The 21,274-nt window shown below is 42.2% G+C and overlaps 1 protein-coding gene across 2 annotated transcripts in view; it reads left to right on the forward strand.

The window, feature by feature from the left end:
- The first annotated feature begins 352 nt into the window (after positions 1-352).
- The window catches only part of LOC114271793 (uncharacterized), a 286,811-nt gene continuing 265,889 nt past the window's right edge, over positions 353-21,274 (forward strand). The window contains exon 1 of one of the 2 annotated variants that reach the window (XM_082871210.1): positions 353-370. The gene's annotated coding sequence lies outside the window, so the exon portion shown is untranslated. Of the gene's footprint in view, positions 375-21,274 lie in introns of both variants that reach the window. The other variant, XM_082871209.1, reaches the window with a different exon arrangement.

The raw sequence follows: 21,274 nt of genomic DNA on the forward strand, positions 1-21,274 counted from the left end.
ATGATGCTAAATGATGATGATTACATTCGGTGGAGGTGGACAATTATTTTTAAAAAAACGCAAAAAAGAGAGAGTATGGTAGGATGGACAAAATGATGATCGAACACGACATCTCGGAGAAAGAGGACTAAGAACCATAAGGTGAGCGCCGGTGAGAGCAGAGGCAAGAAGCCAAGCATCACAAGAATACATGGCAGAAGACAGATAAGCTAGGCGAGGTTCATACATACGCGAGCGGATCCTCTAGAGTGAATTCTCTAGAGTGATCCTCTAAAGTGGGATCGGACGGCTGAGGATTTTTCAAAAAAAAAAAAACAGATGATGGCTCTCGCCCATCTCTCTACTCTCTCCCTTTCTCTTCCCTCACTCTTCTCTCTCCTCATCATCTTCCAAAAACTCTCTCCAATTCTCTGCAATCCACACAAACTCATACATTTCACATCACAAAAATGGAAACAATTCATGGATTCAGACTCTAATTTCTCTCTCTTCTCATCATCTCAACATCAACAAATCTCTCACAAGCATTCGCAAATTCATGGGTTGGTTCAAAGTACCAAATCGAATGCACAATGTGTTCCGCCTGCGACAACCCATGCAACACTCCACTCCTCCCCCCTCCGCCGCCGCCATCCCCTCCTCCCCCGCGGTCTCCATCTCCTCCGCCGCCGCCGCACTCATCTCCCTCCTCCATTTGTCCCCCGCCGCCGTCCCCTCCCAGCTCCGGCACCTTCTACTACCCTCCGCCGCCTCCCTCTCAGACCACCACCTACTCCTACCCTCCACTGCAGCCATCTGGCGGTGGCGGTGGTATGGGCGGCTTGTACCCGCCACCGCCGTACCGGAACTTCCCGACGCCGCCGCCGCCACTAGCCGAGGTCTTGATACATGGATTGATTTTCAGAGATTGATTTTTAGAGATGGATTTGTGAGATTTGTTGATTTTGAATGGTTTTCTTGATCAAGAAAATGGAAAAGAAAAGGTAGAGAGAGAAGAGGAGAGGAGAGGAGACCATGGATTGAATTTTTTTTTTTAAAGAACCTCACCAAAACGACGTCGTTTTGGTGAGGTTCAATGTCAGCCGTTAGATTTTTCACTCTAGGAGATGACTGTAGGGTTTTCACCCTAGAGGATCCGGACGCCATACATACGACATTAGACGATGCGAGAGGTCGGGCCTTCCCCCTTCCTGATAGTCTGCCTCTCTATTATTAAGTAGTTTCCTAGCCTCTGGGCATTTCAAAATGGGCCTTTCATCTCTTACCCTCGTATAGATAAGGCAGTTAAAAGGATGAGGGGGAGGGAGAGCATCTTCGAGGTGGAGGAGAAATGATTAAAACAAAAAAAAAAAAAAGTTAGTGTACTAGGCATCATGGGTGAGTGAGTGAATAAAATAAGAGTGAGGGAGGTGAGGGATGGGGGCAAGGATCTTTTAAAGTGGTTTTTTTTTAAAGTTTCTTAGAGTGTTACATTGTGTGGTTGAGATTTATTGACAAGTTAAAATGTGACTTGCCAGTAAATCTCAACCACACAATATAACACTATAGGAAACTTTAAGAAAATTTAACTCTAGAGAATCTTGGTGGAGGGATGGAGGGAGCTGGACCTGGGGACAACAACATAAAAAAAGTGGTGGAAAAGGGCGAGATATAGAGACATCACATGGGATCAAAAATCAAAAATATTTATCTCTACACTCTCTTATCTCTCTCTCTCGGGTTTTTAAAAAAAAACAGGACTTCAACACTCTCTCTCTCTCGGGTTAGAGGGAGGATAGTCTTTTTCTCAGCTAAACAAACCTGTGTGCATGAAAAGAGGAGTATCCGACCAAAAGCAAAAACACAAACCAACTTCTCTCTCTATAATGGATACTCAACACACGCACTGATACAAAAAGATCAATCTCTCTCTCTCTCTCTCGTTGGGGGATGAAAACAGAGAGCCTTTGGCCTGAGAGCTAAAAAAAGAAACAAAGATATACACATGCATATGCTCTCTCTCTCATTGGGGGAAGAGATGAGAACAAAGCCTTGATTTGAGCTACACACACGGGAAAACCTGTAGACTTCTTCTGAGCTTCAACTTCAAGTTCTCAGCTACAAGGCAACAACCAAATGTATTGTGTAATGGATAGAGAGGATACAATGCTGGTTCTACCATTAGAACCACTACTAAACACTGCCTTCTTCTCCGGTGTACCGGACTCACAGAGACCAACCTAGCTCTCTTATTCTCAAAGATCGACCCAGCGCTCTTCATCTTCAATCGGAGCTCCACAGCTCCCAAACCCAGAGGCTACCGTGACCAGCTAGTTGTGCAACTACCGAAGACTACGGCCATTTACATGCAGGCCGTCGTAGCTCCAAGCAATGCCGGTTACCCACCAGGCCAACCCAGCTTGCCGCCATTCCAGATGCCGTCGTCGTCACCGATGGGGTGAGTGCATGCTGCTCTACCCTGTTGATACGCCTGTTCAGATTTTGAAGAGCACAAATGTTGAGGGATGGTCAGCTATTAGTGATGTAGAAGTTGAAGCTATACTTCCTACTGCAGCGTATGCACTTGCCAAAATTCACATGCATCTGATGATGGTGAAGATGTTGATGGCTTGCCAACTGAAGGCATAGAAATTACATGTTTCCATTTGGATGGAAGCCATTACATGGTTTACACACCATTTAACCCACTTCTTTTTGTTGCCGTGAAGGATCAGAATGGTCAGTTGCAAATTGTGGATGATGATCTCTTGGAGGACCCTGTTGTAACAAGCACCATAGATGAGGAGACGGAATTTTATGCTTTGGTGGAAGAAGAGGCTGCTCTTCTTGAATTATTATTAGGGAAAAGATAATCAGGCTGCTGGTTGGATCTACCAACTCATCCCCCTCATTTTTGTGCTAATATTTGTTTTGCTAAGGAATGAAGCAATGCAGATTCATGTTTTGCATGAATCTTTCTATCTTACATGCTTTGCTTGCTGGCCCATTCTGAGTATAGTTGGGAGTTGAAAATATGTAATTTACTTGATGGTTGGGATGAAAGACATGTAGATCTAACATGTTGATCAAATACTACTATGTGGGCCTCCAGTGAAGATGAGTATATGGGCTGAGGTGTGCAGACCTACTGGATTTAAGACAGTTCTTTATTTTATTTTTATTTTGAGTGTTCGTGAGGATTTTTATTTTATTCACCTTCTTTGGATCTATAATATTTAAAGTATTGAAATAATTCCCTCACCCCGCTTCTTTCTATTCCATTCTTTAATCACTTTCCCTAACTGTACATATGTATATATCTGACATACCATGCATATCCATGCTTTGCATCCATGTTTCAAGCATCTCGATCCGGCTAAATTTGCATCTTTGTGTTTTAATTTATTCTTATGTGATTATGTGCGTTACCTCATGTTTTTGAGATGATTCACATGTCATATCTTAGAAGTCGAATCTTTAATTGCATCTCATGAGTGCATTGCATTATGATTTTGTATATAAAATCATGCATATTTTACTAACTTTGTTTTGTAGCTGTTCGCGGGACATCGGTCAATTTGTGAGTTTTTATGCTTTAGCATCCCATTTGTGTGTGTTTTTCTTACTACGTTTTAGCATTCTACCATGAGGCTACTTGCTTACTTGATATAACTGTATGAATTCCTGTGGATGAAGGCTTGTTACTTGAATTGGAATAATTCAATAAATGTATATTTAAGCCCATTTTGTCGAGTGGCAAATTCGCAACACTTTAAGCTCACTTGAGGTGGCAAAATCAAACCCTTTTCAAAACAAACATGAGATTGAATTGTTCCAATTTGTGCAAACTAGTCTATACTTGTATGCTTCACATAATAAATTTTGAGGATTTATTAAATAATCAGAACATGAACATATAAGAAAATAAAATTTATATCATGGTTTAGTAGAGGCCGATTTTTGATCGGGTGAGCGGAGGTGCTCATTATTGACCTTCTCCTCTCATACCTAAGGTTCTGAGCCAAGTATCTTTGGTTACGACGAACAGTGGCCTTGGCACGAGTCATGGGTTTCCTACTTTTCCAAAATATTGGGCGGTGACTCTGAGATCTGATAACGCAATTCATTTTTGACAAAATTACAATAAAATAGATTTTCAATAAAAGTTGCCAAATTTGGACTCGCATCTATGTTTCACATTGCACTCGTGAGACTAGATCAAAGAGATCTTGGGAGTCCGAACTGTTTAACGCGCACGGGTACCCCCCGGGCATGTTACACACATAATCACGAAAAACAAAACATTTCGTAATCATGCGAAATGAACCCACTGTGGCAACCAACCACTTCCTGCGAGCCCTAAGTATTCAAACCCGGTAGCTCTGATACCAAGTTGTAATGCCCCAAAATAACCCAACACAAATTAAGTACATTAATCAATATCCATTAAGAAATAAAGATAAGTCTCCAACCTTTACATCATTGATCAATAAAGTGTGTACAAAAGTTTCACATGCGAATTATACATTTCAACGGTATGAAAATACATGAATCTATAGCATGTAAAACATCAAATCCTAAAATAAAAACAATGCCCTCATGGGTTTACAATTTCCAAGCCTTGAGCCCGGTTACACAAAAATGGTTTCACGAACCCATACATTTAAAGCCCTTGGCTAGCAAATAAATTCACAACAAAAAATAGAGTCATCTACTCTTCACAAAAACATGCCCACGCCTTCAACTCGGCGGGATCACAACATCTTTTCCTGCACCCAAATCCCATAGGGGTGAGCATAAAGCCCAGTAGAGAATCCTTACAAAGTATATACAGTTATATAAGATTTTCCAATATTGAATACAAATACCTTGCAATGCCAATTTAAAGAGAATTTCATTTACATGTTCTTTTTGAAAATCACCATGTTCAACAACAGTTGAAATCTCAACAATTCCAAAACTTATAATTTTATTCAAGAGGTGCGGTAAATACGACTCAGGTAATCCTTAGGTTGGTGTTTGCAAGTACGCTTAACTAGCACTACCAAAAACTCCACTTTACCGGTTGCTAACCGAAAAGGAAGTGGTACTTCATCCGCGCGTGTTTTCGGTCTTTCACTCCGGACACTCAGGCCAACTTATCAATTTCATCTACACCTCCTATCCGGACTTACTAATGTATTTACCCCATAAACATTTCCATGATTCGTTTCACAATACTTCAATTTCAACGAAAGGTTCAATTCACATCCAATGTTCATGACATGCAAGGTTTTAGAGAAGCCAATGCAACAATTATTTATATTATGTGTAGACACCCCATTTTTGACCGTCCTCAAGACTTGGACGTCATCATTTGTGCACTCGATGATTGTGTTTGTTTGTGCTTGTTTTGAGCGTCCGAAGTCTTCGGTGGAACTGTAATAACCCCGACCTTCAATTAATGCTAAACCATGATTATTTATGCTGAACAGTAATTTAGAAGGAATCCGGAATTAAATTGCATATGTATTGCATTATCTTTGTGTTTTTATCTGTTTGCCATAAAATGATCTGTTCACATTTTAGTTTCAGTTTGCAAATTGGAAGCCTTATCGGCGACCGATTCAGAAATTGATTAGTGTTTTTACTAGTAAAAATATATGTGATTTTGTGGTATGTTTAATTAGAATTTGATTTGGTATGATTAAATTAGGTTAAATCATGTTAAATTACACTAGTTTGAGTTATTACAAGTTTGCCACTTTGTGGCTTGAGTCTAGGCAACCTTGAGATTGATTCATACATTTGTTGCATCTTTTTATCATCCATTGAGAGACCCAAACCGTGGGTGAGAGAGAGAGAGAGAGAGAGAGAGAGGAGAAAGTTTGGTTTCAACAAAATTCTTTGGAGAATTGAAAGAAATTGAAAAGTAATTTGCAAATTTGAGCTCCTAGACTTAGAATTCAAGACCTAAGGTAGAGATTTCACCTTCTCCATTGTGAATTCAAGATTAATTCTTGCATGGTTCATGGGAGATTAGAGTTTAAAGTCAAGAATTGGTTGAAAATGTTGATTTGAGGCTTAAATCATGCATGCATGCACATATTCTTGGATTTTGGAGTTGTTTTTCATGAATTTCCACATGCATATCCATATTTTTGTTATAGCCCATGAATTCATCCTATTTTTTAGCTCAATCTTACATTTGGTCATGTTTTAGAGCATTGGATTTAAAATGAAAACTTGCATGTTAAGCTCTTGTTTTGTTCTTGAAGTTTTATTTGAAATTGTGTTTAATTGACTCACCTTGGGGCTTGATTTTACAAATTGATCTTTGAAACATCATATACTATGAGTTTACAAGTGTTTTCCAAAAAAATGGGCCCAAGAGGTTGAGTTTTGAGGTGTTGAATGCTTAGTTTGAGCTTGGGAGGCAAATCTGGAAATTCCAGAATTTGGCTTCCTCGCTCGAGCGAAGGATTGCACGCTCGAGCGACCATCGTTTGTTCAGAGCTCCGCTCGAGTGAAGGAATGGTGGCTCGAGCGTAAATTGCAAGCTCTCAAGTTTTTGGTGCACGCAGACGCACGCTCGAGCGACGAGACCTACGCTCGAGCGAAGGGCTGTGTCTCACGCTCGAGCGAGCATCGAGTGGGCATCGAGCGTAAAATTTCAACAACCAGTACTTTTGCATTTTTACAGACTGCTCGAGCGAAAGAGTCTACGCTCGAGCGACCCCTCTGTTTTGACAAGCTCGCTCGAGCGAAGGAAGCTACGCTCGAGCGAGACCCTTGTTTTCAGCAAGTTTTGAAAAATGTTTTCCAAGACATCTTTGCATCCTCATTCCATCCTAGGCATTCCTAGGCCATGTTTAAGACCCTATAGTGAGGATTTAAGGTTAGAAACACACTAAGAACCATCGACGTAAGCTTTGTGCATTTAGAATGTGTGTTTCAAGTGTGTGTCCGTTATGTGTTATGTAGGTCACGTGCCGCGTGTCGTGTGATCAATCTGCTCCGTCTGTCTGTTTCAAGGCCAACTATGAGTAATAATTTAGTAAAGTTATATTCAAACTGTATCTACTTTCTGTGTAATAAAACAAGATCTGTTTTTCGAAATGATATGTTTTGTACAATGAATGATTGTTCAATTTTTTATATGTATTCGTGACATCCTTAGCATCATGTGATATCTGCTAGCTATTACCCGGTATCGGAGGTTCCTTTATGGAACTTATTTCTGTCTGTACTCTGTTACCCGTACCGGAGGCCCTGTCACGGGGGCTCAGCTTCTATTCTATTCTGTTGCCCGGATCCAAAGGTTCCTTTATGGAACTGGTTATTCGTAACCTCACGTGTATACGTTTTGTTCTGTTCTGTTCTGTTCTGTTTATGCTAATGGATGTATCACGTAAACTTAATCATGACTTATGATTTCTGTCTGTATATAATCTGGACAAATGATGAATTTGATAGAAATCTGAATAACGATTTTCTGAATCTATACGAACTCATTCATTGAAACCCTTTACTCTATTATTATTCACTGGGCTTCGCTCACAGTTTATATTATGTATGTAGGTGAGCCGGCATGTGACTAGGGCCAGAGTCGATGCCTTCTGTTTTGTTTTTGTCAGCCAATTGTTGTGCCTCCCGAGGAGGTTCCGAACGAAGCTTATTGCCATGGCTGTTTTTGTATTCATGCTAGTCTTTGTGTATGCTCTGTACAGTCAGGTCTTGGGAAGTACATTCTGTAAATACCTTGTAAATATCGTTTATCTGGATTGGCATGTTTATGTATATATAAATAAGTTTTGAAATCTTCTGTCCCATGTACGTTATCACAGCTCATTGGATCTTGTCTATTTGCATTATTGCTTCCGTAGCCCCTTATTATTTGCTAATATGTTCAAAGGCCTTTGGTAATCCACGGATTACTGGCCGGTTACAGTGCTAAACCTACAGGGGCGGGTTTGGGTCGTGACAAGAACGCCCTGACTTTGAGCCTCTAAACCTTATCTGTTTTGTGCTTGTTTTTGGACCTAGAGCTTGTTACCTCTAGCCTGGAAGAGTGGGTGACCTGTCGGCCAGCCCTAGACTCTATTGGTCATGGCTTGTTCTTGTCAGCTACCAGTGGTGGCCGACGGCCATTGGTCTCTTTTTCCAAATATTTGTTGACAGTTGTGCCAGCTGTTGCTCACTGAGTTGCATCTTCATACACGTGTATGGTGAGATGTATCTAAGCTCAAGACTTGTTTTTCTATATACAGGGGGTGTCCTCCCCCATTTTGGAGGGTTAGAAGATTTTGGACCAAAAATATCTTATCTCTCTAGCTTTCTCTCTCACTTGATATTTTGTGCTTGATTGCCTAGTTCCTCCACACTTTTGCACACCAACCCTTAATCAAACTTGACCATCATTGCGTTGAGGTCCCTTGGAGTCTTGTTTGAGTTTTGGAAGGAGGTTTGAGCTTGGGTGTATGCCTAAATTGTGCTTTGCTTCAAAGGTAGAGCACTTACCTTATTTAAGCTTATTGTGCATACTTATTTTCTTGTCCTTTCAACTGTTTTAAGGCTGTTTTTGAAGTGTAGAAAACTCTGTTTTTGTGACCTAAAAATGGTGGTTTGAGCCCTTTTGAGCTAGGGGGTTGTCCACCATTTTGGCTCTTTAGCTTGTTAAGCTTTTTGTGCTATTTTTCATCACTTTCAAACAAACTTTTTTGAGCCTTTTAACCACTAAATCTCAGAGGTTTTATAGTGGTAAAAATCAACTTTTGAAGTCCAAAATTGGAGGGGTTAGCCTCCCCTCCTTGTGTCTTGTTTGCATGCCTAGTTAGCTTCATGAGTTAGCCTGTTTTTCTAGCTTATCTTAGCTTTAGTCCAGCATGTTTTTGCCACTGTTTTGACTTGTTTTGGCTCTGTTTTGGGCTGGTTAATTGATTTGAGGCTTGTTTTGCATGGTTGTAGTGTTATTTCCTTCACTAGCTTGATATTTTAATGCTTTAATCATCGTTCTTTTGAGTTGAAAGTATGTTTTAGTGTTGTTTTGCACTCTATTTCAGCACTTTAATCTCTGCAACCTCCCTCCATTCTCCACTCTTTTGTTTACTTTGAAAGTGATTTCAAACCACTTGTTTGCCTAAGTGTGGAATTGAAGTTTTACACCTAATAGTTTAATCCCTTAAGGGGTTCATTGCCAACAGTGTAATGCCTCTTTCATACCCAAAGCAACTCGTGGTTTGAGCCATTTAATCAATTAAAGAACGGATCGATAATGTAAAATGAGTAAACAAAATGAACAAGTAAAAGAGGCAAGATAAGCATCTTTCATGTTACATTGCATGTGTTCGAATCTGATGTTAATTCGAACACGAGGAAAATGGAACATTTCATACTCGAAAGTGATGAAATGTGCCACTTTCGTTGGTCACCATCACCCTTGATCATCCATGATAGGGGGTGGTCTTTTGAGTCTTGCTTTGCACTCATTAAGCTTGTACAAGCTTGGTTCCTTAGCCATCATGCATGGAAATTGCTTAGTTGATGGTTTAAGGGCCAAGAGTTACACTCCTTTGAACTTGTGTGATGATTAGGAACATAACAGTACAAACACTAGTTGAGAATACACTGCTTTGCCTCTGTTTGCTCTCTATTGCAGTAAAAGGAGAAGTTCTGGACAGGGGTAGCCGACCAGCCACCAGCAGTGGCCGACGGTCACCAGCAGCCGACTGGCCATCAATGGTAGCCGACCGACCATCAATGAAATTTTGCACAATGTGTTCCTGGGGTGGAGCAGAGGCATTCTGGGAGTTGGCGACACTATTGGTGTTCAAATATGTGCAAACAAAGGCGTTCTGTGGCAAGGTGGTGGCTTTCGGGTGAAAAAACCAAGCATGCACCCCTCGCTTCCCGAGGTCATTTAATCGCTTTGTTTAGTTAATTTGTGGTAGCTAATTAATTAGTTTAATTTCTTTGCACATAATTAGCTTAGTATTTAGCTAATTACCTCGTTTTGTAATATTTAATCAGCTTAGAATAAGTTAGTTAAATTCGTTTCAATTGTTGTAATAATTAGTTAACTAGAACAGTTAATTAGTTTTCGATTGTTGTAATAATTAGTTAGCTTAATTAGCATAGCTAGTTAGTTAGCTTAATTAGCATAGCTAGTTAGTTAGCTTACTCATTCGGACCCTCCTTCGCGAGGGCATAATGTTGTAATAAGTGTGCGTGCCTGCGTGCGTGTGTGTATGTCTTCCAATCCCACGTCTTTCTCCCTTTTATTTAATCGCTTTTGATGGTTAGATTAGGGGCATATTTCAATTAGCATATCGCATGTTTGCATCCATTCATTTGTCTTGCATGCACCGAGGCTCGGCGCATCATTCAAACTGCATTGCAATTTCAATATCTTCTTTGAATAAGTGTTTAATCACATGTTGTTCGAATTAATCCATATGCCATTTAGTAGCCGAGCCTATTAATTGCATTATTGCATGTGTAGTATTAAGCATCTTGTATAGTTAGAATCATGTATCTTTCTAACTAGTTTTTGTTTTGGCTTGGAATACTCGGTGAGTTCTATGCTTTAGCATACTTGCATGAGTGTGATTGCCATATTGCCATATCTAGCATGCTTGCCATGAGGCTATGTGGTTAAATGTTTAACTGCATGAATGCCTGTGGATGAAGCCTTGTTAACAATTCAACAAATGTAAGTTCTAAGCCCACTTTGTTGTGGCAAAATCATGTTTTAAGCCCACTATGTTTGGTGAAAAATCCGCATCTTTAAACCCACTTGAGAGTGGCAAATTTAAACCGTTTTCGCAAAAACAAACATGAGTTGAATTGTTTCAAATTGAGCAAACTAGTCTATACTTGTTTGTGTGCATCACATAGTAAAGCTAGTTTAATAACCGAAACAAAAACACATAATGTTTATAAAATTCATATCATGATTAGTAGAGGCCGATTTTTGATCGGGCGAGCGGGGCTGCTCAATTCATGACCTTCTCCCTTCATACTTAAGTTCCCGAACCGAGGCAACTTTGGTGATGACAGACACGTGGCCTTTGGCACAAGTCAGGGTTTCCTAAATTTTCCCAAAAGTAAAATATTTAGGTGGCGACTCTGTATCTAGCAAAGCAGTCCAATTTTGGCATTATTTGATTTAGAATCTGATTTTCCAAAATGATTTACCGAATTTGGACTCTTTGGTGATTATTAGTTTCACATTGCACTTATGAGATTAGATTCAGAACCACGGGAGTCCGAACTGTGAAGCCTTCTTTTCAACCCTTTCCGAAAGGCAGGGCGCGAAAAAAGGCGAGTTCACAGTTTCTAGCTGGTCCGCTGGGGATTTGGAGAACTTGACTCGAACTCATGATATGTTATTTTATCTACACTTATGTGTTTATTTGCATTTGCATCGGTGCGCTTAAGTAACAGTGTTTGCCATCTACTATTCCTGAACGGTTTGCTGGAGGCTTGCTTAGAAAAAGCTTGCCAAAAGGCTTACCGATTACGGGCTCTGCCACGATGGGAATACAACCCTAGGATCTAGACTATCGCTGTACCGTTTGATCCTTCTTTCACTTCTCGATGTTAGGTGCGAGAGGTATATTAGGTGGTCTTGCTAAGGTACCCTTTTTGACCAATCGATCTAGTTGCATATCGGAAGCCATAGAGACTATTTCAAACTAGGACAAGTTGCTCACCCGAATGTAGGATTGTATGAAACTGCTTATTTGCGTAGTAAATCCCTGGCTCCTGACGAAACTAGGATAGGGTAACCCTACCCCATCATAGGGGTGTTTTGGCTCTCACTTGCTTGATACGTACTTTAGAGTGAAACTCGGCAGGAATGTATGTATCAGTTGCAAGTCTAGGTATCAGTTTTGGTGCAGAAATCAGTGTTTAAGTACAGTTATCCAGCTTATGATTGCAACTGTGTTGTTTCTATCTGAGTCGAGGTGCTATGCAGTTTCTGATTTTTGTTTTTTTTTACTTTATTTTCTTTTGGCAAGGTAGTCTTTCACCATTGCTTCAGACGATTCGGTTACCCCTCAAGCACTCTAGATCCGAGTTAGAAGGATTTGTAGATCTGGGAATCTAGTTAAGGGACAGCCATTGTTTGTGTCACTCCCGCAGGTCGATAGAATTTGCCAATTCAGCAGTCACCATTTACCTCGCCTGTGCCCAGTCAGGCCGGATCATCTACTTCTACTCCAGACAGAGAGTACTCTCCAGTTCCGGTAGTTCAAAGTCCTCTAGCCAACGTGGAAGACATGCTTCGTCAACTCCAGCAGACTATTGAGAACATACAGCTAGATGCTGCCCGACAAGCTGAGACCACAGCTCGCCAAGCCGAGGTTGTAGCCCGCCAAGTGGAGGTAATAGAAAGGCGTCAACAACAGTAGCCACAACCTGCAATAGCCTCAGCATCTCATGCACCTCCAGTGGGAATCCCGACACCCGGGGTCACAATCAATGTCCAGAAAAATGCTGGCATCCTAGTGGATCTGATTCCATCCAAGACCTCCAAGGCACCGGTTTACCCGACAGAGGCGCCGTTTGAACTCGAGGTCAACCCTACTGCACTAAAAGTGAGCAAGCTGGAAAAGCTCTTTAAACGGGCTCAGGGTGTGAACTCAATCCCTGATATAGAGCATGGCTATACTGAGTCAGCAGTGACGTTGCCAGATAGATTCAAAATGCCGCATATAGACCGTTTGATGGTTTTGGGGATCCTATGGTCCATCTACGGCTATTCTCTGACATTCTACGACCCATGGGTCTCACCAGACTACAGAAGCTATCGCTCTTTGGTCGGACCTTGTCGGGTATAGCAGTCATCTGGTATGCCAAACTTGAAGACTCTGTGAAGAGAAACTGGGAGGAAATGGCCGAGGCCTTCATAACACAGTACTCCTATAATACTCAAATCGAGGTCACTACTCGTGATCTCGAAGTAACTCGCCAGGAATTAAAGTAGGACTTCTTCGATTTTGTGACCTGTTTGAGGGCCAAGGCCTCTATGATGACCATCCGATCGGCTGAAAAGGACCAGATCAGAATGGTGGTCCGTAACCTGCAACCAAGACTGTCATAGAAGATGATAGTCTTACCTCTGTCTACTTTTGCTTACCTCCATGAAATATGGGTGAAAATAGAGGATGCAATGAAGCAGGGTCTAATAGACCATGAGAAAGAGTAGCCTAAGAGGTCTTTCACACGCAGTTCCAATGCGACTACGAGTGGTAGTGCAGCTGCAAGGCTTTTCGATGTGGGTATGGTCACCACCACACCGAAAACTGCCAACCCCTTTGCCGGTATATCTGATACAACCTCACAAACCTCGAAGCACTAATCCCGAGGCCAAAGGGTTTTCACCCCTCTATACATGTCCTTATCCAAAGCCTTAGGGGTCCTAATCAAAAAATGGCACCTTAAGCTACTAGAGCCTTGCCCCCTGCCCGATCCCCTTCCCTCGAAACACAACCTGGCCAAATATTGCGCTTTTCATCAACAGCATGGTCACGACACTGGCCTATGTTTCAGATTGCGTCATGAGATCCAAGATCTCATTGACAATAAGGTGATAGCACTTCCTCAAAGAGTCAATGCCACTAAAATCCCCTCCCACCACATAACCAGGTCCCTCCACCTTGGCAAATAAACCTCATCAATATATTGGCCGCCCCTTACGACCCCAGTATATACATCACCCCTGTCCAGTTACCTGAGCCGGCGATGTTCATCCCGGAAAGCACAGATCTGTACATGATGAACGCATCCATATCCAAACCCAAATCTGTGGTGGTGACTGTGGTAGATAAAGGCAGGCTAGCCTTGGTGGAGAATGGGAATACCGGTTCAGTGCTTGAGGGCTCCGTGGACTTATCTGAGGAGGAATACAACTCATGCCCCTATATTGTACCAACCAATCAGGCCAGACCAGATGTAGAGTTGCCAACAGGAATGGAGGTCAGTGTAGTCCGGGAGGATGGCCCAAGCCAAAGTCTGGATGATCTAGCAGAGTTAGAAGAAGACCTGGACAATCCGCAGTTCTACGATGAACAAGATCTGGGGAATGTACAGATTGACTAGTTTGATCTGAACAGGTCAGCAGATAATTCAGGGTGGCTCAGTGATGAACCTGATATAGATGAGAAACTTGAACCGAAGCTGGAAAATCGGGAAGCAGGAACCACTGCAAAGGCTGGAATAGCCGATAGAAAGGGTAAGCTGCCGGAAGACGCCGGTCTGAAACAAGTGGCTCGGAAACTGAGCATTGTTAGTACTGTTGATACGAAGCAAGAAGCCGTACTAAAGCGGTTTGAACAGGAAAGGGATGAGAATGATCAGAAAGTTGGAAAAGCCCAAGGCCCTACGGGGAATGATTGTGATGTTGACGTAGGAGTAATCAGGACAGAACCAGACAATTACTTGTCAGTTGCCAGAGGAATATAGTGGGAAGATGATGATCTTCATCTTGGCCACACTGATGAAGATTGAGGTTAAGACTTTCCAGACGATACTTGGTACTTTGAGGAGGTGGATCATATGACTAGGAGCGGGTGTTACTTCAAGCCCCCACACCTGGACCAACTTGAAGCATCCCGAAAGGATAAGGAGACTGAAAAACAAAGGGAAAAACTGTTAGAAGAAGAGGCCATGCTAAAATAGTTAAAGAAGATTCAAGTAAACATATCTATCTAGGGGTTGCTTATGGCTTCGCACATGCACCGGTAAGCTGTCCTGTCAACAATGGATAAGGTCAAGCTACCTATCGACACAACCCCAGAACAGTTAGTGGGACTTGTCTTCCCGGGAGGTGCTTCGCCGACTTTAACCTTCTCAGATAAGGAATTGCCGCCCGAGGACTCTGCGCATAACAAACCCTTATACATCTCCGTTGAATGTAAAGAGAAGTGGGTGCCGGTTGTATTGGTTGACACTGGGTCTGCGATTAATGTTTGTCCGTCATGCACAGCCTATGCTATTGGCTTGAAGCCAGCGGACTTTGTACCTACAGCCCAGGTGATTCGGGCTTACGATAATACGAGCAGAGAAGTGATGGGAACAGTGCAAGTCAGAGTGCAAGTGGGCCCGGTACAACAGGATATTGAGTTTCACGTCCTGGATGTTCTGGCCACTTTCAACTTACTCCTTGATGACTGTGGCTGCGCCAAGTAAAAGCTATTTCTTCCACCTTGCATGAGATGCTGAAGTACCCCATGGGAAGGGGGTGGCCATTGTGTTTGGAAATTCATCTATACGTCATCCGCTTAAGGTCACCACACTAGTACTAGATATTGTACATGGCGACGAGGATGTTTTCTTGTCTGGCTTTACCTTGGCTGAGGCCCGAGTGGTGCAAGATATCTTAGCTATTGATGAGGGGTTATACGTCAGTGCTCAATCAGTCTACCTTATGAACAAGCTACAGCATATAGCCGCGATGGGATTAGAAAAGAGCGGCCAGAAGGACATTACTTCACTGGCCGAAGTGCCACATAACCCTCATACCTTTGGCTTAGGCTACACGCCCACCAAAGAGGACTAGGTGAGAAAAGGGAAGGAAATGGCAGGAAGAGCCAAAGCAAAGCAAAGTGGGAAGCACTATGAGCTTGTGCATAGACCAATTCAGGGAACACTGAACGGTCATTTTGTCCAAGAATGGGAGGACTTCCCTTTTTGCGGCTTTCCTGAGCCATGGTTATATTCTGAGAAGCGGCGTCTACCCCGCTTTGAGTTTTTCTTCAATCTACAACTGCAAGAGGGTGAAGCCATAGAGGAATAGACTGAATTAACTACTAAGGCTGAACTGAGCACAGAAAGTGAGTCCAACAGTAGTAAACTTGAGGTAGGAGCAGCTTTGGCATGTCTCCTTTTGAATCCTCAGATCAAACCGGAGAGCTTGGGGGATGACCTAACCATTTCCATCATCGGAGACCAATCAGGTGTGGACCTTTCCAATGGTATTCTGGATGCATCTAACGCACCCTCTCTCATTTGGCAGCTAGAGGAGGGCTTTTTGTCCAGCAATTCTGAATCAGGTAGTGAGCCGGAATCTGATTTCACAGAGTTTGTGGAGTCGAAATCAGATTCCAGTTCTTCTGAGTCGGAGTACGATATTCCTAGGGTTGATAATGCGGATGTCGTAATTTTGTCCAAGTCGTCTTTTTCTTTTTCTTTTGAGTCGGTTGTAATCGAGGAATTGGATGAGCTGGAACCTTTGAATGAGAATGATACCATTGTTGTTTCTGAGTCCTTCTCTGTGCCACTTGTATATTACATTGATCATAGCTTTCAAAATTTTGATAAAAACGACGAGGAAGGAATTCCTCTGATTTTGAAATATTTGATTGATCGAGAGGAGGAGAGGTTTGTAAAACCCCTTGTTGATGAAATCATTTCAAATAATGTCGGTACTGAGAAGGATCTGCGTTTGATTCAGATCGGGTCCACGTTGTCTTTGGAGGAACGCAAGTGCTTAGTCGCTTTATTAAAAGATTTCAAAAATGTTTTTGCGTGGTCCTACGAAGACATGCTTGGAATCGATCCTGAGATTATACAGCATCGAATCCCTCTTAACCCCGAGGCTCGACCCGTTAAGCAGAAGCTACGGCGAATATGCTCGAATTGGGCTTTGAAAATCAAAGAGGAGGTCACCAAGCAGATAGATGCAGGGTTTTTGCTAGTATCTGAGTATCCGACTTAGTTGGCCAACATTGTTACGTTGCCGAAGAAAGATGGCAGAATTCGGGTGTGTGTGGATTTCAGAAATCTAAACAAAGCTAGTCTGAATGACGACTTTCCTCTACCGCACATCGACAAATTGGTGGACTTCACCGCAGGCCATGCGTTGCTCTCCTTCATGGATGGGTTTTCTGGGTATAACCAAATCTTGATGGCACCTGAGAATAGAGAGAAGACTGTCTTCACTACGCGGTGGGGAACCTACTACTACAGGGTGATGTCGTTCGGTCTGAAAAATACTAGGGCTACTTATCAGTGGGTTACAACCACCATCTTACATGATATGATCCACAAAGAGGTTGAGGTGTATGTGGACGACATGATTGTCAAGTCCAAGGAAAGAGAGGGCCACTACACCGGCTTGAAGAAATTCTTCCAACAGATCAGAGAATATCGGTTTAGGCTAAATCCACAGAAATGCACTTTTGGTGTCACAATAGGGAAAATGTTGGGGTTCTTCATTTCACAGAGGGGCATCGAGGTTGATCCTTCCAAAATCAAGGTCATCCTAGAAATGCCACCACCAAGGACTGAAAATGAGATGCGAGACTTTCTAGGAAAAGTGCAATTCATAAGACGGTTTATGACAAAATTAATCTTAACTTGTGAACCACTATTTGGTCTCCTGTAGAAAGGAAAGAAATTCTAATGGGATGACCGATGCTAGTTTGCTTTTGAGCGGATCAAGCAGTACCTTCAGAATCTGCCGGTATTGTCACCGCCAGAGCTAGGGAAGCCGTTGCTTCTGTACCTGTCAGTTACCGACATGACTATGGGCTGTATGCTTGCGCAAGAATCTGATGATAGAGTGGAGAAAGCCATCTATTACGTGAGCAAGAAGATGCTGGAATATGAGACCCGTTACACCCTGCTGAAGAAGGCTTGTTTAGCTTTGGTATGGTATCACGACCCAAACCCGTCCCTATGGATTTAGCACCGTAACTAGCCAGTAATCCGTGATTACCGAAGGCCTACTTAACAATGAAGACAGTAATACAGAGTACAGGGGCTGGCGGAAGCCAAAACAGTAAATAAAATATGTCCAATGAGCTGTGACAGTCTGAATGCAAAAAGACTTTTCATAACACATTCACATTCGGAACAAAAGCAGTATGTACGTACATCATATACAGGCATTCAGGTTATGGACAAAATCCCTATCATAACAGTACAGTACAAATCTATACAGTATTACAAAACAGAGACAGAAGGGTGAACTGAGACACCCCAAACGAGCCTAAGCTTGAACACACTTGGAACCTCGCAGTAAGGCACGTTGGTTGGCTTGACAAAAAGGGAGTTTAACCCAACGCTCCTAGCTCTGATCCGGTGCCTGGACACCTACATATATATATAAACAGTGAGTTAAAATCCAGTGAATAACAGTTATGTAAAGAGGTTAGGAATGAATGTCCTTTCAGTCAATAAGCAGTCATATCAGTGATTTAGAAACTATAGCAGTTATATGTGGTACATCCGATAGCAAACAGTACAGTAGGTCTTAACTGACCGAACAGTCAGTTGATGGCCATCATAACAGTAAACAGTAGTGGTTCCAAACATGGGAACCGACAGAGATCGCTGTGACAGTAGCAGTAACAGTACAGTAACAATAAATTGCTATGGATGCCACGAATGCAATTCACATATAGGACAAACATTCATTCAGTAAGAAATATAATTTCAAAAAGCAGTATAGTTGATCATTCAGAAAATATTCATGATTGAACATATCTTTACAACATTGTTACGCACAGAGCATTGGGCTAATAACGGCTAGTGAGCGTCCTCGGATGCCAACCCTACAGAGTTACAGAATGAACACACACTAAGTTACACACTTGGGAAACAATGACTTAGTCTCTATCTTGACTCGGTATGGTTCTACATCAATATCCTCATTAAGATGCCTTAAACTAGGCCTAGGAATGCCTAGGATGGAATAAGGATGCAAAGATGTACTTTAAAACACTTTTCAAATTTTTGCTGAAACAGGGGTCCTGCTCGAGTGTGGCTTTCCCCGCTCGAGCGGACATGCAGGCAAAAGAGCTACGCTTGAGCGTGACTTTCCTCGCTTGAGTGGACCGCAAAAGTACTGGATGCATGAAATTCACGCTCGATGGGCGCTCGACCTCCGCTCGAGCGTGAGACACAAGTCCTCGCTCAAGCGTGCATTCCCTTGCTCGAGCGGACTGTAAACACATGCAAAGTACTAGATACACGCATTTCATACTCGAGCATTACTTTCCCTGCTCGAGCGGACTGCATGAACTCAGAGTGTACGCTCGAGCGTGGAGTTCCCTGCTCGAGCGTGGATCCAAAATCTGGAATTTCCAAATTTGTCTCTAAGCATGAAACTCAACACTTAAAGCATCAAATTCGATCCTTCTGGGCTAATTTTTTGGAAAACACTTTAAAACTCATAATATGACATGTTTCAAAGATCAATTTGCAAAATCAAAGCCCAAAGGTAGTTCAATTGAACCCATTTCCAAACAAAACTTCAAGAATGTGATGTACATGTAACATGCATGAATTTAATCAACTTCAAGGCTTCTAATACAAGAACAAATGAGCCAATCCTTCCAAAACATGATGAATTCATTAACTATAACCCAAATATGGACATGCATGTGAGGGTTCTATGAAAACAACATCAAAATTCAAGAATGTAAACATGCATGCATGATTCAAGCTTCAATTTAACAATTTAAAACCAATTCTAGACTTAGATCACTAATGGCTCATGGACCATGCAAGATACAACTAGAATTGAAGTTCAAGAAGATGATTTTTCTACCTTAGGCCTTCAATTCCAAGTCTAGAAGCTCAATTATGCAATCTACTCTTCAATTCTTCTAATTTTCCAAGCAATTCTTGTTGAAACCAAAGCTCTCCTAACTCTCTCTCTAGTCGGTTTTGGTCTCAAGAAGGATGATGAAATGATGTATGGAATGAACTAATCAAGTCCCAAACAAGTGTATAGGGAAAAGGCCACTCAATGGCAAAATTGTAATTAAAGCAACTAATGTAATTCAACATTATTTAATCCAATTTAATCATTCCAAATCAAATTTAAATTAAATCTATCACCAAATCACATAAATTCTAATTAACATGAAACACTAATCAATTTCAGATTCGGCCGCCGATAAGACCTTCAATTCACAGTTCAACACTTAAAACATGAACAGATCAATTAACAGCCAAACAGATAGGAATGCGTTTAAACTAATACACTTGATCAATCAGTTCAAAATGTCAGTCAAATCAGTTACTTAATCATGTTTAGTCACAGTTTAGCAGTAATCAGTGGTATTATCAGTAAACAGTGGTGAGGGTTGTCACGCCACCAAGAAGTTGAGGCACTACCTGTTAGCTCACTCCGTATTTTTGGTTTCAAGATTAGATCCCATCAAATATCTCTTCGAGAAACCAACACTTACGGGTAGGCTAGCCCATTGGTTGCTTCTCTTTTCCGAATTTGATTTGAAGTATATGACTCGCAAGTCTGTTAAAGGGTGGGTTGTAGCTGAGTTTCTAGCAGATCACCCAGTGGAAGGAGATGAAGCAGTAGAATACCTATTCCCAGATAAAGCTATTCTGCAAGTCGAGGAAGAGATTTGGACAATGTACTTTGATGGAGCGTCTAACTAGTACGGTTATGGGATAGGGGTATTGTTGATAGCACCTGACAATTCCCATATGCCCTTAGCCATCAAACTCCGGTTCAAAGTATCCAACAACGAGGCAGAATACAAAGTATGTATCGTTGGATTGGAAGTCGCCATAGAACTAGGGCAGAAAGGTTGGACGTCATTGGGGACTCCAACCTAGTTGTGTCTCAAGCAAAAAGAGACTGGAAGGTTAAGAAAGAAATGGTGAAAATCTATCACCAAACCCTAGATGTTCTGATTCCTAGGTTTGAGAAGCTAACCTTCACACACCTATTAAGAGAGAACAACAAGTTCGCTGATGCTTTATCAACTCTATCTTCCATGATAGACATCCCGTTGGGAGTCTGAATGTGTCCGATCATTATTGAACAAAGATATACACCGGCCTACTGTAGACACCCCATTTTTGACCGACCTTAAGACTCAGACGTCATCGATTGAGCACTCGGTGATTGCGCATGTTGTGCTCGTTTCGAGGTTTCAGAGTTCTTGGCTGAAAGCCTCACCTCCGGACCTCGGGACTCTTTGTACTTTGACTCGGTCTGCGGACTAAGTCTTGTTTTCTCTTCCCAGAGGGAGGGAGAGGTCTGGTAGACCATCTCTCAGTGGTCGTAGACTACTTTTTGTGGTCGTAGGCCACTATTCCCGTTTGGAGACTAGTTTCTGATTTTTGGAGCCGTCGGCCGCGCGCCTCAGCTCGGGACCGCTTAACATTCTCCGTTTGGCACGGTTTTTAGAACGCACCTTGTTTCCTCTGTTTAGAGGGACACTGTGGCCCGGGAGACCACTTTTGTGGTCGCACGCCACTTTCGGTGTTCAACAGCCAATTTTCAAGGCACCTGGCCGCGCGCTTTGCCTCTCGAACTCTCGTTTTGCAT

Source organism: Camellia sinensis, chromosome 5 (assembly GCF_055761805.1).
Source record: "Camellia sinensis isolate YWXY chromosome 5, ASM5576180v1, whole genome shotgun sequence".
NCBI lineage: Eukaryota > Viridiplantae > Streptophyta > Magnoliopsida > Ericales > Theaceae > Camellia > Camellia sinensis.